This window comes from Nycticebus coucang, chromosome 12 (genome assembly GCF_027406575.1).
Source record: "Nycticebus coucang isolate mNycCou1 chromosome 12, mNycCou1.pri, whole genome shotgun sequence".
NCBI classification, from domain to species: domain Eukaryota; kingdom Metazoa; phylum Chordata; class Mammalia; order Primates; family Lorisidae; genus Nycticebus; species Nycticebus coucang.
In genome coordinates this window covers 60,974,932-60,989,412 of record NC_069791.1, presented here as the reverse complement: position 1 = coordinate 60,989,412, position 14,481 = coordinate 60,974,932, and the positions used below count along the sequence as shown (strand labels likewise).

The following is a 14,481-nucleotide window of genomic DNA, read 5'->3' as shown; positions in this document are numbered from 1 at the left end:
TCTACATTTACGCTTATCTAAATATTACTTCTACTAAAACGCACACAACAAAAACTTGTCAAATGCATGGAATAAAGCCAATTATGTTTCTTCCATAAAAATTAACAGAGTAAACATCCATCAGACTTCATGTCATAAAGCAATTTCAAATTCTTAAAAAATAAAGATTCACAGTTTGAGAATTTTGGGAATTTATCATATGAAAATAGGGCAGCACCTGTGGCTCAGTCGGTAGGGCGCCGGCCCCATATACCGAGGATGGCGGGTTCAAACCCGACCCCGGCTGAACTGCAATCAAAAAATAGCCGGGTGTTGTGGCGGGCGCCTGTAGTCTCAGCTACTTGGGAGGCTGAGGCAAGAGAATCACTTAAGCCCAGGAGTTGGAGGTTGCTGTGAGCTGTGTGAGGCCACGGCACTCTACCAAGGGCCATAAAGTGAGACTCTGTCTCCACAAAAAAAAAAAAAAAAAAAAAAAAGAAAGAAAGAAAATAATCGGGCGGTGCCTGTGGCTCAGTGAGTAGGGCGCTGGCCCCATATGCCGAGGGTGGTGGGGGTGGCCCAGCCCCGGCCAAACTGCAAAAAATAGCCGGGCGTTGTGGCGGGCGCCTGTAGTCCCAGCTGCTCGGGAGGCTGAGGCAAGAGAATCACGTAAGCCCAAGAGTTAGAGGTTGCTGTGAGCTGTGTGACGCCACGGCACTCTACCTGAGGGCGGTACAGTGAGACTCTGTCTCTACAAAAAAAAAAAAAAGAAAGAAAGAAAATATCATAAATGTACACATTTGGTACTCATTGGTGGTTTATTTTAAAAAGAAAAAAGCAGGCCAGGTGCAGTGGCTCAGGCCTGTAATCCTAGCACTCTGGGAGGCCAAAGTGGGTGGATAGCTGAGCTCACAGGTTCAAGACCAGTCTCAGCCAGACTGAGACATCATCTCTAAAAATAGCCAGGCATTGTTGTGGGTGCCTACAATCCCAGCTACTTGGGAGGCTAAGGCAAGAGAATCACTTAAGCCCTAGAGTTTGAGGTTGCTGTGAGCTATGAAGACACAGAACTCTACTGATGGTGACAGAGACTCTTGTCTCCAAATAAAAAGCAAAGCCCTTGAACAACCTAAGGGTCCTATAATTAGATAAATCACCATCCATCTACAATAGTATAACCAAGGTTTGAACCCAGGAAGCCTAGTTTTAGAGACCAAAATCCTATGTGCTACTATATTTGTAGAGAGAATTTACTGATAAGATTAAGTGTAGAAACTGTGCTGTATACTAACGTGGACTACGGACACCAAAGAGGGAAAGGATCGAACGTACTTGAAGTACAATTTTCTTTTCCTATTGAAAGGAAATAAATCTTAACTACCTGTATAAATGACCAAATTCTTTCTTTTTTTTTTTTTGTTTTTTTGTTTTTTGAGACAGAGTCTCACTGTGTCGCCCTGGGTAGAGTGCCGTAGCATCACAGCTCACAGCAACCTCAAACTCTTGGGTTTAAGCAATTCTCTTGCCTCAGCCTCCCAAGTAGCTGGGATTACAGGCACCCACCACAACACCTGCCTATTTTTTTTGTTGTAGTTGTCATTGTTGTTTAGCAGGTTCAGGCCGGGTTCAAACCCACCAGCACCAGTGTACGTGGCTGGTGCCATAACTACTGCGTTAGGGGCGCTGAGCATATACTAAAATTCTTAATGATCACATGTTTCTTATTACCTTATTCAAGTTACTTTACCAGTGCCATTTTGTGGTAGTATAACTGAGGTTAACCCATACCACCATTACACACCTTTGCTATCGCTCACGGCCATGATACAGCAGAACCTCCACAGTTGACCACTAGCCTGCACCAACCACCTCATTAAGCTCACCTAATTTTTTATTTTTATTTCAGATTAATGTGAGGATACAAACAATTAGGTCACAATGTTTGCATTTGTCAGGAGTCCCTGTTGCAGTTGTGTCCTACACCCAGAAGATGTGCCAGATGTGCCATATAACCCTACATTGTGCCCATTAAGTGGGAGCACACCCATCCCCTCCCTCGTACCCTCTCCCTCCTTCCCCTTCATAAGTTGACCTAATTTTCATAAACAGGGTAAGTACCACCTGCACATACTAGTACAGTAGGCCTAGTTCCTTATGCTGACTGCCTCCATACATTGACAGATTTATTACAGTCCTCTAGATGGTCAACTTACAGAGGTTCTACTGTATATCAAGTATATAAAATTAAAAGTCAAAATACTTTTGAAATAACCAAATACAGTATGTGATTTCCAAACTGCATAAAATGGCAAATATATAAAGAAAGGTAAGATATACTCTCCCGCTCAGGTAAGATGCACCACAATTTGTTTCTGTGACTAGCAAGCCAAAAATTATGTTGTTTTGTTAAGAGGAGGAGTTGAGAATGGGGTTTGAAGTTAGAAGAGCCCTCAACTGGGTAAATCACTTCATTTATCAAAATCTTGCTTTCAGGACCTGTGACTATTAGCAAATGAAAAAATACGGAACATTTCATGCTTTGCAAGTCATCCTTTAAAGGGTCATGGCTAATCTCTGTATTGTTCCAATTTTAGGATATATGCTGCGGAAGCGGGCACCTCATTTTAATATACATACTGAACCATTTACATCAACAAAATGCACATAACCAAAATCTCTTTGTATACTCAGTGGTTATATAGATGCCACACCATGAGGATTTTCTGTAATACAAAATGCTGGATTTTGGGATTTTTACTAAACTTGAAAGTATTGTACATCATATTTTTTCCAAGAGTTCAAATACATATAACCACTAAATTATGTCATTTCAACTACAGCCCCAGATATTTCACATATGGTAGTAAATGATAACCCTATTGTACATTAAAGCATTTGGGGGTGAAAATAAGACAGTCTCTTATTGTATACAAACATTTCACTTTGCCTTACTCTACTTCATAGTGAGTGATTTCAGTACTGTATAGTACTTCAGTTTTCTGCCCTGCATTCTATTATATGCAATTATTTCTTTTCATTTATTTATTTATTTGAGACAGAGTCTCACTATGTCATCCTCAGTAGAGTACCATGATGTCACACCTCACAGCAACCTCAAACTCTTGGGCTCAAGTGATTCTCTTGCCTCAGCCTCCCAAGTAGCTGGGACTACAGGCACCCACCACAATGCCCAGCTATTTTTAGAGATGAGGTCTCACTCTGGTTCAGGCTGGTCTCAAACCTGTGGGCTCAAGCAATCCACCCATGTTGGCCTCCCAGAGCACTAGGATTACAGGCATCAGCCACTGCGCCCAGCCTGGAATTATTTCTTAAGGTGGATTTGAGTTTACCTTGAGTGCCCTGCATTTCACAACACCATAAAATATCTGGAAAAAAACATAAGATTCTGTAAAACTGAGGATTATAAACCATGTCCTGGAATCATCCAGAAAATGTTATTTGTCTATGGGTATTCTCAGGAGGAACATTTAAAAAAGGAAAGAAACTATGGGCCATGCTACACAGCCAGTGCTCTAATGAACTATACCCAAAATGCCAATCGTGTACCAGTCTACACCTGAATAAGTTGCAAAAATCTTTATTTAAAGAATATATAGCTGAAAGTAGTTCATCTCATGTTCCTCCTTCAGAAGCAGCACATAATGAAAACAGTGAACCAAAAGGACAGGGCAGACTGCTGAATCAAGAGGAAAAAGGCCAGGTGCAGTGCCTCTTGCCTATAATCCTAGCACTCTGAGAAGCTGAGGCTTGAGGGTTATCTGAATTCAGGAGTTGGATATCAGTCTGAGCAAGTGCAAGACCCCACCTCTACTAAAAATAGGAAAAAGTATCTGGGCATCATGGCAGGCACCTGTAGTCCCAGTTACTTAGGAGCAGGGGGATCACCTGAGTTCTCAGGAGTCTGATGTTGCTGTGAGCTATGATTATGTCACTGCACTCCATCCAGGTGATAAGAGCTAGACTCTGTCTCAAAAAAGGGGGGGAGGTATAGGTAGGGTGGGAATATGAATTTTAAATTCAGCTGGTTAGAAAAAATGATACAAAAGTCACTAACTTAGGACTAAAATAACAAATTATTATTTGTTAATAAATAAAGTTCAACAATAAAAAGGAAAAAAGTTTCATTTACTTCTTTACTCATCCAAAAACATTTTAAGTACCCACTGCTAGGCACTGTGCACAGCAAATGATTTCTAAGTGAACTAACCATTCATGTTACACACTCCAACCCCAAATAAGACACAATTTAGTAAAAAAAAAAAAAATATTTTGACACTGTCTACAATCACTTTATGAACCACAGTTCAGAAATTATTCATTGGTTGCAAACAGATGCCCTAAACACATAAGCATACCCCAAAAGAAGCATTACTAAGACAGGACACTTATACACCAGCTACAATCTACTCCCACCAACCTCCAACCTCCGCTCCAACTCCAACTCCTCACCAATCTTCTCTCAACTTAAAGAGCTCATGAAAATATAAGTTCTCACATTTTCAATATTACAAAATTACAAAAATAACCCTACATCTGCTCAAATTAACGTTTTAGGTATGTTATTTGCCAATTTCAAGAATTCACAATCAGTAGAAAAGTAGGTGCATTTGCAATACACTTCAAAACTCTGTCATCATTGAGAATCTCTGCTCCTACGGATGTACAGTGAGTGATTAATAACCCTTTCTCCAATGCACGTGAAATTTGGACCAGCTTTAGAGTACACATTTAGCTTGCAGAGCAGAAGAGCAGGCCCAAAATGTCAAATGGAATATCAAGTGACTAAAGACCAGATGTAATTAAGTTCCCCCAGCAAAGATGGTTCTGACACCAACATTTTGTTTTTCCTGCTGCTCAGATTCACAGGTCTGAACAATGCTAAAAGAGTACACAAGGAACTGCAGCATTAACAGTGAGCTTAATTAAATGAGGCAATCACAGCCAAGATAGAGCAATACATTACGGACGTAGTTAAGAACAATTATAAGCAACCAAAATAAACTGACTCTAGATCCTGAAGGGTATTTGCCTGGAAACAAAGAAACGAAAGTCTTACAGGGGAATAAGTCATCCCCTCTTGCTGCTGTCAGTACACAACTTATTCCTGTTTTCCTCTACATTCTAGCTTCCAAGGTCAGAACTATTAATTCTGCTTTCTTTGTTCTCCAACTTGTCTCCAACTTGTTCTCACAAGAATAATCTTTTGGTTCTACTCTCTTGATAGGAGGTCTACACCCCATCAGATAAGCCACCTTTGAAACCAGCTTCACAACCAACTACAAGAAGAGACTTAAGGCTCTACAAAAGTCGTACTTCCATAAAGGCCAAAGAAAGGTATATGTGGCCCAAGACAGAGTTAGGACCAGACACTCTCAACCTCAATGTAGGTTGAGAGAGGGTGCTGAGCATTTCCTGAAGAAAATTTTAACTAGTCAAAAATCAAACTGCAGCTTCCCTGCAAAAAGGGGTCATCATCCTCAAAGGACAGAATGTAGATGTACAAATAACAGACTGGTGTACCCAAATGCCATATGAAAGGAAAGGGGGCAGGCAGCTCTAGACAGTGCCTCCTGAGAAGGTGGCCAGTGTTCCATCCCCTCTCCACACAAGACAAAACACACCACTCATGAAGACTCAAGTCATAGTTCAGCTTCAAGAATTACCTCAAAGAGCCTTTCAGGCAGAATTTCTGAAAATTTCAGAATTTTTCAATCCTGAAGTCCTAATTTATCTTCTGCACAGTCTCTGGAACTGAAGTTCTCACCTTTCCTCTGACTCCGTAGCAACATCCTTTGTTGAAGGTTGGGGTATGGGACTAAAACAGCCCTCATCTCCCTCCCCAATGTGAAAATCAGCAAATGCTACAGAATTTTGAGCTGGGAGCCAAAGACCTCTGTAGACCCAAGAATGGAGTTAAGCCAAATCCAGGGCTGTGTGAGGCACACACACAAAAAGTAGCTTCAGAGTATAGGGTTGGGTCAGGGAATTAAAATGTTAATGAAAGCTAGAAACAGAAAATGAAGTGCAACTGTAAAGAACAGAATGACTTTACCAACTGGACTTAATCACATTATTAGGAATCAGTGGTGACATAGCTATTACTGTATTTGGGGGAAACAGGCTGAATAAACAGCAATTTCAGGTTATAATAACCAGAACATCAGAACTATAGCCACAGCTACGGTTCATCATTTATTTAACACACAGAACAAATAAGGCAAGTTTATTAGAATATCAACCAGGACAGTATAATATTAACCATAAGAATATTTAACAGGTATATCAGGTATATTAAAAATAAAAATTCTACCATCTGTGTCTGAAGAAAAATATACACAATATACAAAGATGTCATCTTAGCACTGCTAGTTTATGTTAGATTGAAATAAAATTCAATGTCCAACTGTCGGGAACTGGTTAAACAAATAAATAATGGTTCACCTAATACCTGAATTATAATGAAACTGTAGATCTGCTTATAACACAAAAAGATATTACATATAACCTCTAAAAAGCCATAAAACATTTTATATCATATATTAATAATATATTGTGACACTATATTTTAAAGTATGTATTGGCATTTTTAAAAATAGACCTATACAGGTTCAAAATAACTAATTATAATCATTTATTTTCTTCATTTTGCTTACCTCGATTTCCTGAAGTTTTAACAATAAACTTTTTTGCAAGAAGGTACTGTTTTAAATTTTCACACTTAAATTAAAAAAAAATTAAAATAGGAATCAAGATGCCACGGGTCTGGATTTTACCAGATAAATTGGAGGAAAAGTGATATATTAAGGACCTACCTAATTCAAGTCTTCAGTTCTTCCCATCTTGTCTCTACACCTAACATTTCCAAGTCTATTTGATCCAACCCGATAATTACTTTCAGCGAAACCGGCTTTCACAGCCTGCGTCCATTACATCACATTCTTGCACTCAGGGGAGGCCCAGATGGATCTTTCACACTGGATTGGACAGCAGGAACTGATGGACTCGTTCCAAAGTGCTAAGCCACCATCTGCAGCCTTCTGTTAATTCTCCCCATCTCATCTGTCCCATTCCCAATTCTTTTTCTATACCCATTGCACAAGTAATCAAGATTTGCCCTCCAGGTGTCTCTTCCGATAAGTCAGGGAGTAACATGTGTATAATATTAAATTATTTTCAAATAAAGTAACCTTCACATTATTCTCTCAACCCCAAAACATTACTCTGTGTCTAATGCTAAAGCCCATGTAAGGTACTAAAAGACTATAATATAATGTCACCATTACAAAGAACTTAAGAATCCAACTGATAAACAGAACTCATATTATGTGGAACAGTGAGAAAATGATTCTTAGGCTGCCTGCTAACTGCTAGGCTTGGCTCTCCTTGTTCTAATTCCAATTCAACCAACTACATATACCTATAGTATGACTGTGGGCAGTATCTTCATCTGTAAAACCTTGAGTTAAACCTAAATATCTCTAACATCCTTTCCAGCTCTTGCCTTCCGTGGTTCTATGAACAATAGACCAGAGAAAGGACAGATAAATGTGGACTTACAGAATGAGTTACAAATTACCTATGAAAAGCCGAGGAAGACTAAAAAACCAAGTGAATCTGGCAAGGACAAAAATTTCCATCCAATAAAAGCTTGTTTTTATTTTATATCAGAAGTAAATCATAGACCAGGAAGTAAATGAAAGAAAGTATACTATTCTTCTTCCATTAGAAAAGTCCTGAAAAGGGCCTACTGTATAAACACCTCTACTGTCAGCAGAAGGGAGAAGTGACAAAAAAAATTACATGAAATATTTGCTATCTATTAAGTTGTCTAATTTACTAGACACAGTTAAGAATACAAATATGGATTAAAAACACAGTCCCTGCTTTTAAAAAGTTTATTTCAATCATTCATTCAGTAAATATTAAGTACTTACTTTTTACAGGGACAATTCTAGGTACTAGAAAGGTTTAAGAGTGAATAGAATTGACAAGATTCCTGCTCTGAAGGAACTCCCATTCTTAAGGCAAAAACAGACAGTAAGGTAAACCATAAAGTAACTCCAGAAAAGGAAAAAAAGAGTTATAGTAGTATGACAGTGACTGACTGGGTTGGGAGGAGAGGAAAGGGTTCTTTAAACTAGGTGATCGTGAACTACAGAATGTTAGTAATTGTTGAAAATGGGTGATGGAATCTTATTGTGTTATTCTTAACTTACAATTACTAAAGCAACCTATAGTTAGGATGATCAGGGAAGGCTGGATTCAGTGAGATGACATCTAAGCTGAGACCTGAAAACCAGGAACAGGTGCAAAGGCCCATAGTCTCATGAGAATAAAAGAAAACTAATGTGACTAGAGCTAGGGGAAGAACCATACAAGGCAAGGCCACAGATGCAAACAGCTTTTATGGGCCAATGGTAAAGGATTTAGAATTTATTCTAAATGTAAGAGAAAGGCCATTGGAAGATTTTAAGCAGGAATGAGAATATAGAAAAATATCGTACTTGTTTATGTTTTACTAGTTACAAGGTAATACAAGTTAGGTGCTAAATTAGGCAACCTAAAATGTTTAACAATAGGGTGAATTAATATTTTGGAGGCACTTTTACCTCTCTAATCATTTTATCTGAGCTGATATTAACATCAAGTTCTAATCAATCCAAAAAACACTAATTTAGCACCTGGGAAAGGTGGGTGGTTCACAATCACCCCGGGTGAGAAAGAAATCACTGTAGGATTAAAAATTTTGTTCAGATGTCCAATAAAATAGTGAGCAAACACGTGGGCTGGAATTGCAGACTTTAAAGAACAGTACCCGGCTACTGTGACAGCTGTCTCATAAAAAAAAAAAAGAAAAGGAAAAAGAGGCTCAGGACAGATGAATGACTTGTCCAATCACACAGTTAATAAGAGGAAGAACAGAGAAGCTGGGATGTGAAGTCCACTCTCCTGACTTCCTGTCTGGTGTTCTTTGCAGGACACCACAAAAAAGCAAACATAAAAATAATTTAGAATCCATAGAGACAGAAAATGGTTTCCAGAGTCTGGGGGAAGAAGAAAATGGACAGTGACTATTTAATAGGTACAGGGTCTCTCCCTTTGAGGTTATAAAAACATCTTGGATCTAGATAGAGGTAATAGTTGCATGAGATAGTCAATCTACTAAATGTCACTGAATTGTATGCCTTAAAACGGTTAATTTTGTTATGTGAATTTTAAAAATTAAAAAATAAAAAATAATTTAGAAGTGATTATCAACAGCTGATAAAGCACCAAAGGTAGATTTTTCAAGACCCACATTCTAATCAAAACTCAAGTTGGCTTCAGACCAGGATTTCTCAAGCTTGGCAGTACTGACATTTTGGGCCAGATTTTTTTGTTGTTGTTCTGAGGGGCTGGCCTTTGCATTGTAGGATACTTGGCAATATCCATGGCCTCTACACACTAGCACACCCTCCCTTCCTCTAAGCTGTGGTAACCAAAAAATGTCTTCAGACACTGCCAAAGTCCTCTGAAGGAAAAGATCACCTCCTACCGAGAAGCACTGTTAGACAAAATGCCTGACTTCTCTGCATCTTGATTTCCTCAACTACCAAGTTGGCCCATCTACAAAAACAGAAGCTGAAAAAGGTCATTTTATTCAAGGTCTCTTTCAATTATGAAATTCTAGTCCACATTTTGTTCATCACCTATAATTTGGGGGTTTTTTTGTTTTTGTTTTTAAACAGTCTCACTTTGTCCCCCTCGGTAGAGTTCTGCTGCATCCCAGCTCACAATAACCTCCAGCTCTTGGGCTTAGGTGATTCTCTTGCCTCAGCCTCCTAAGTAGCTGGGACTACAGGCGCCCGCCACTATGTCCAGCCAAGGTACTCTACTGGGGGCAACAAAGTGTAACTGTCTCAAAAAAAAAAAAGGCTTTTCCATTAAGATCCTAAGAACACCGTTAATAAAAGAATACTCAAGACTTACCCTGTAGCTCAGGGGCTGGAGTGCCAGCCACATGCACCAGGACTGGTGGGTTGGAACCAGCCCAGGCCTGCCAAGCAACAATGACAACTACAACAACAACAAAAAAAAAAAACAGCCAGGTGTTGTGGCAGGCACCTGTAGTCCTAGCTACTTGGGAGGCTGAGGCAAAGAATCACTTGAGCCAGGAGAGTTTTGAGTTTGCTGTGAGCTGTGCTGCACGGCACTCTACCAAGGGTGACAAAGTGAGACTTTTTCTCTGAATAAATAAATACTCAAGTTATCAAAAGACTATAGTTTCTGTATTTTTTGTTTTATTTGTATTTAATGTGCCTCTTAAATAAGGTACTTCCCTTTGAAACTAACTGAAACATCTGCTTGTTAACCTCACCAGAGTTTTCAAGAAGGATTTTAGGCTCCTCCATCTTCACACAAGAATACCCCAGGCATGCTGGGCAGTAAAGGGTTAATTTAATTAGTTCTGTGTATGCTCAAAGAATTACAAGCAACTTCATTTAATTATTAAGTAGCCAATCAGGTAATCTCTGTGGTTGATTAGTGCACTAATGAAATAATGTCTTCTAGTTCAAAGCTGTCATTCCAATCAGGAGACTGCTCTTCAACTAGAAGAAAAGGCTGGCAGGATTTCCAGACTCACGCTATAAATTTGGGAAGAGGGAAATGAATTCATTTCATATTTCACCCCTTTTGTATTAAAAGATAAAGAAGTTTCTGAACAGACATTTATAGAATACTCAAGCCAAAAACAGTAGAATACACCTTCTTTTCAAGTGAGCATGAAATATTTATCAAGAGACACCATATTCTGGGCTATAAAACAAGTCTCAATAAATTTAACAGATGCAAGTCATACTATTTTCTCTGACCAGACTATATTAAATTAGAAATCATTAACAGAAAGCGCTCTGGAACATTATCAAATATCTAAAAATTAATATTCTTCATACTTTTAACAACTAACATGCTTCACACTTCTAATACACATAGCTACCCTAACTGTATTTTATATTTACAAAATAATCATTACAAAATTTAAAAAAATATTTACAAAATATTCTCTAGGTGTCGACCACCTCTTTTTAAAATGTGCAAATATCAATTCAAAATGGAACACAGACTTGAATGTTAACTCTAAAACAATAAAACTTCTAGAAGAAAACATAAGAAAAACCTTTGTGACCTTAGATTAAGAATAGCAAAACCAGGCAGCACCTGTGGCTCAGTCGGTAAGGTGCCGGCCCCATATACCAAGGGTGGCGGGTTCAAACCCGGCCCCGGCTGAACTGCAACCAAGAAATAGCTGGGTGTTGTGGCGGGCGCCTGTAGTCCCAGCTACTCGGGAGGCTGAGGCAAGAGAATCGCTTAAGCCCAGGAGTTGGAGGTTGCTGTGAGCTGTGTGATGCCATGGCACTCTACCGAGGGCCATAAGGTGAAACTCTGTCTCTACAAAAAAAAAAAAGAATAGCAAAACCAGAATAAACAACTCAATAAACAAACTACTTTTAAAATGAGCAAAAGACCTTAACTGAATTTCAGCAAAGACATAAATAGCTAATAAACACAGGAAAAGGTGGGCGGCGCCTGTGGCTCAGTCGGTAAGGTGCCGGCCCCATATACGGAGGGTGGCGGTTCAAACCCGGCCCCAGGTGAACTGCAACCAAGAAATAGCTGGGCGTTGTGGCGGGCGCCTGTAGTCCCAGCTACTCGGGAGGCTGAGGCAAGAGAATCGCTTAAGCCCAGGAGTTGGAGGTTGCTGTGAGCTGTGTGAGGCCACAGCACTCTACAAAGGGCCATAAAGTGAGACTCTGTCTCTACAAAAAAAAAAAAAAAAAAAACACAGGAAAAGGTGCTCAACACTGTTAGTGATTAGGGAGATGCAAGTCAAAACCCAAATAAAATATCCCTACATGTTCCCTAGAATGCCTAAAATAAAAAATAAAAACAATAGGGCGGCGCCTGTGGCTCAAGGAGTAGGGCGCCGGTCCCATATGCCGGAGGTGGCGGGTTCAAACCCAGCCCCGGCCAAAAAAAAAAAAAAAACAATAGAAAGTATTAATGATGTGAAAAATCTATAATCCCTTCATTACTGAGGAAAATATAAATTGGTTTAGCAGCTTTGGAAAAAAGTTTGGCAGTTTCTTTAAAAGGTAAAACAGGCCAAGTGTGGTGGCTCATATGCCTATAATCCCAGCATGCTGAGGTGGGAGGACAGTTGGACAACAGCCTGGGAAACAAAGCAAGACCCCCACCTCTACAAAAAGATGGTGGCACACACCTGTAGTCCCAGCTACTCATGAAGCTAAAATAGAAGGTTTGCTTGAGCCAGGAGTTTGAGGTTACAGAAAGCTATGATGATACCACTGCACTCCAGCTTGCGTGACAAGACCATGAAGCTTATAAAAACAAGAAACCCCTAACACCAATCCTACTCCAAAGTATCTCCAATAGAAAAGAAACACCTGAGGAAACACCTACAAGCACATACATGCAGCTATTACACATAACGGCCCCAAAGCAAAGTGAATATATAAACAAGAAGAGGTATAGCCAAACAATGTAATTCTGTTTGGTCAGAAAAGTAGCAGCAAATAAGAAAAATGAGGATACATCTAAAGAACATAGGAGCCAACCTGAAAGAACGCCCAATGGCCAAAGTTAGAACAATTTGAGCAACTAAATAAATTAAATAACATTAGATTAAAACGAAAAGAATAAAATACTATCAAGGAATTCACACTGATGACAGTAACTGACCAAGGAACCATTATGACTGCACATAATGTGGAATGCAATAATTAAATGAAAAAAGTCAAGGAGAAATTCTTGGGATCTGAATAAGGCCTGTAGTTTAGTTAGTAGGACTGTATCAATGTTTATGTTTTAGTTTGGACAAATGTACCATGATTATGTAAGATTAAGGAAGCCAGGTGACAGGTATACAGCAGGGATCAGCAAACTACAGCCTAAGGAACGCCAAATCCAGCCTCTCACCTGTTTTTGTAAATAAAGTTTGACTGAACACATCCACCTCTATTCACTTATTCATCTGTCTATGGCTGCTTTCACCCTGTATCAACAAAGTACTTCCCAGAAAGGTTATATGGTCTAAAATATTTACTATCTGGCTCTTTACAGGAAAAATTTGTGGAGCCCTGATACACATGACGTTTCTGTACTGTCTCTGTGGGACATCTCCATAAATCTAAAATGATTCTAAGATAATTCTTTTAAAAATTGAAGTTAAAAAATAAATAAATAAATAAATAAAAATTGAAGTTAAATGTTGAGCCAGGCATAGCAGCATACACCTATAACCCCAGCTACTCAAGAGGCAGAAGTGGGAGAATGGCGTATGTCCAGAAGGCTGAGGCCAGCCTGGTCAACAAAGTGAGATCCCATCCCTTTAAAAACAAAACAAAACAAAAACCAAATGTTCCACAAATAATATGACCCAGTCATTCTACTTACAGTTATTTACCAAGAAAAATAAATGTACATGTCTGAAGACTAGTACACAAATGTTCATAAACAAACGAACTAGATAAATTGCAATACTGTATATCCGCAAACTGTAATACTATGCAGCAACGAAAAAGAATGTACTATTAGCAGGTGGTACCACAAGAATGAATGTGTGTGTTAAGTGAAAGAAACAAGACCCCTCCCCCACAAAGAGTACATACCATATGATCCCTATTAGGTAAGTCTAGGAAATATAAACTAAAGTACAGTGACAGAGAGCAGATCAAGAAGTTATCCTGGGGAAAACAGGTGTTGGGGAGAGACAGGAGATAAAAGATTATGAAGGACACAAGGAAACCTTCTTGGGGATGTTGGATATATTCACCATCTTGATGGTGGTGATAGTTTTACTAGTGTATACATATGTCAAAACACATCAAATAACACAAAAATTACATTACAAATAAATATGTGTAGCTGATTACATATCAGTTATTTTTCAACAAAGCTATGTATTTATTAACTTAATGTATTTATTATTTGAGATTCTTCACTCTATCATCCTGGGTAGAGTGCCAATGGCATCATCATAACTCACACTAACCTCAAACTCTTGAGCTCAAGTAATTCTCTTGCCTTAGTCTTCAGAGCAACTGAGACTATAGGAGTGTGCCACCTATTTTTAGTAGAGACAGGGGTGGAGGGGGGTTTCGCTCTTGCTCAGGCTGGTCTTGAATTCTTGAGCTTAAGCAATCTACCCACCTTGGCCTCTCAGAGTGCTAAGATAACAGGCATGAGCCATGGTGTCCAATTTAAAATTTATATTTTTAAATATAAGATTCCAATTACCCAGATAAGCAGCAAGATATTTCCAGAACAAATCTCCGATTTCACCCCTCTAAGAACAGCCCCTCTGCTATCTCTGTCTGGCCTTCCCAAACTTGCTACTTTTCCCTATGCTCCTACGCCTAAGGAGAAAAGAGGAAGATGCGTAACTATCACAGGAGTCAGAATACGGCTCTGCTTTAAAAC

At 39.1% G+C, this 14,481-nt stretch overlaps 1 protein-coding gene and 1 non-coding gene across 5 annotated transcripts in view; both read right to left on the bottom strand.

Moving 5' to 3' along the window:
• LOC128562722 (chromatin remodeling regulator CECR2) overlaps positions 1 to 14,481 on the bottom strand; it is a 199,547-nt gene that overhangs the window by 141,195 nt on the left and 43,871 nt on the right. The window lies entirely within an intron of this gene.
• On the bottom strand, positions 2,496 to 2,597 carry LOC128562937 (U6 spliceosomal RNA). Its single transcript, XR_008373632.1, has one exon. It is a non-coding gene; the product is annotated as a U6 spliceosomal RNA (small nuclear RNA).